The following is a 2,674-nucleotide window of genomic DNA, read 5'->3' as shown; positions in this document are numbered from 1 at the left end:
GATAGAAACAAGGACTTCACAGATAACATGATGTCAATAAAAACGTATCTCTCAATAATCACTCTCAATGTGAATGGCCTAAATGTGCCCATAAAATGACATAGAGTTGCAGATTGGATAAAATGAAAGGACCCATCCATATTTTCTCTACAAGAGACCCACTTTGTTTCTATGGATACACCCAGACTGAAAGTGAAGGGATGGAGAAGCATCTTTCAAGACAATGGGCTTCAAAAGAAGGCTGGGGTAGCAATTCTCATATCAGATAAATTAGATTTTAAACTATGGATTGTAGTTAGAAATACAGAACCACACATTATTCTCAAAGGGACTATCCACCAAGAAGATCTAACAATTATAAATATTTATGCCTGCAATATGGGAGCAGACAATTACATAAGAAAACTGTTAATCAAGATAGTCATATTGATATGAATGCATTAATAGTAGGAGATCATAACACGCCACATGCACTAATAGACAGATCTTCCAATCAGAAAATCAATAAAGAAAAAATAGCATTGAATTACACAGTGGGCCAGATGGACCTCATGAATATATACAGAACATTTCACCCATAAAACAATAGAATACTCATTCTTCTCAAGTGCACATGGAACCTTCTCCAGAATAGACCACATACTGGGTCACACATCAGGGCTCAACTGATACCAAAAGATTGAGATTGTTCACTGCATATTCTCAGATAAAAATGCATTGAAACAGGAGCTCAACCACAAGGAAAAGTTTGGAAGGAATTCAAACACTTGGAAGGTAAAGACCACCTTGCTTAAGAATGTTTGGATCAAGCAGGAAATCAAAGAAAAACTTAAACAATTCATGGAAACCAATACGAATGAAGACACTTCAGAAAAAAACCTATGGGATACAGCAAAGGTGGCTCTAAAGGGGAAATACATAGCCATCCAAGCTTCCATCAAAAAAAGAAAGAAAAGAAAAGAAAAATCCAGCATACACCAGCTGTCTCTACACCTTAAAGAACTGGAGAATCAACAACAAATTAAGCCAACTCCACACACAAGAAGGGAGATAATCAAGATTAGAACAGAGATCAATGAGATAGAAACTAGAGGTATAGTAGAATGCATCAATGATACTACAAACTGTTTTTTGGAAAAATTCAATAAGATCGATGCACCATTGGCCACACTAATCCAAAAGAAAAGAGATAAGGCCCAAGTTAATAAAATAATGAATGAATTGGGAAAGATCACAACTAACACCAAGGAAGTAGAAACAATCATCAGAAGTTACTATAATCAGTTATATGCCAGTAAGTTAAGCAAACCAGATGAAGTGGATACATTCCTGGTAAATTATAAACTACCAAAATTGAACCAGGGAGAAATTGACAACCTGAATAGATCGATATCTAGAATGAGATTAAAGCAGTGATCAAAACCCTCCCAAAAAACAAGTGCCCAGGACCTGATGGATTCCCTGGGGAATTCTACCAAATGTTCAAAGAAGAAATAAGACCTATTCTCCTGAAGCTGTTTCAAAAAATTGAAGCAGAAGGAAAACTTCCAGACTCTTTTCATGAACCAGAATTACTCTCATCCCCAAACCAGGCAAAAACCCTACCAAAAAGGAGAATTACAGACCAATATCCCTGATGTATATGGATGCTAATATTCTCATCAAGATCCTACCAAATAGGTTCCAACATCACAATAAAAAGATTATCCTCCATGAACAGGTGGGATTCATTCCTGGGTTGAAAGGATGGTTCAACATTTGCAAATCAATCAATGTGATGGAAGAAATCAGTAAGGGAAGAGAGAAGAACTACATGGACTTTTCAATTGATATAGAAAAAGAATTTGACAAAATCCAGCATCCGTTCCTGACTAGAACAGGCAAAAGTATAGGGAGAGACGGAATATTCCTCAACTTCATAAAATCTATGAAAAACTCAGAGCAAATATCAACCCCCATGGGAAAAAGCTCACAGCCTTCCCTTTGAGATCAGGAACATGACAATGATGCCCAATCACACCACTCTTGTTCAACATAGTATTAGAAGTTCTAGCAACAGCAATCAGACAACAAAGAGACATAAAAGGTATCAAAGTTGGCAAAGAAGACGTCAAACTCTCTCTCTTCTCAGATGACATGATAATTTATATGGAAAACCCAAAAGACTCCACCCCAAAACTACTAGAACTCCTACAGCAATTCAGTAATGTGGCAGAATACAAAGTCAATGTACAGAAATCAGTTGCTTTCTTATACACTAACAATGAAAACACAAAAAGGGAAATTAGAGAATCAATTCCATTTACTATAGCACTAAGAACTGTAAGCTACCTGGGAATAAACCTAACCAAAGAGGTAAAGGATCTGTACCTGAGGAACTACAGAACACTCATGAAAGAAGTTGAAGAAGGCACGAAAAGATGGAAGACCATTCCATGCTCTTGGATCAGAAGAATAAACATTGTTAAAATGTCTATATTGCCTAAAGCAAACTATACTTTTAATGCCATTCCAATCAAATTCCACCGGTGTTTTTCAAAGAGCTGGAACTAATAATCCTAAAACTTGTTTGGAATCAGAATAGAAACCAAATTGCTAAGGAAATGTTGAAAAGAAAAACAAAACTGGCAGCATCACATTGCCTGATATCAAGCATTACTGCAAAGCTGTGATC

The sequence above is a fragment of the Meles meles genome, unplaced genomic scaffold, assembly GCF_922984935.1.
Source record: "Meles meles unplaced genomic scaffold, mMelMel3.1 paternal haplotype, whole genome shotgun sequence".
NCBI lineage: Eukaryota > Metazoa > Chordata > Mammalia > Carnivora > Mustelidae > Meles > Meles meles.
This window is presented reverse-complemented; position numbering follows the sequence as displayed.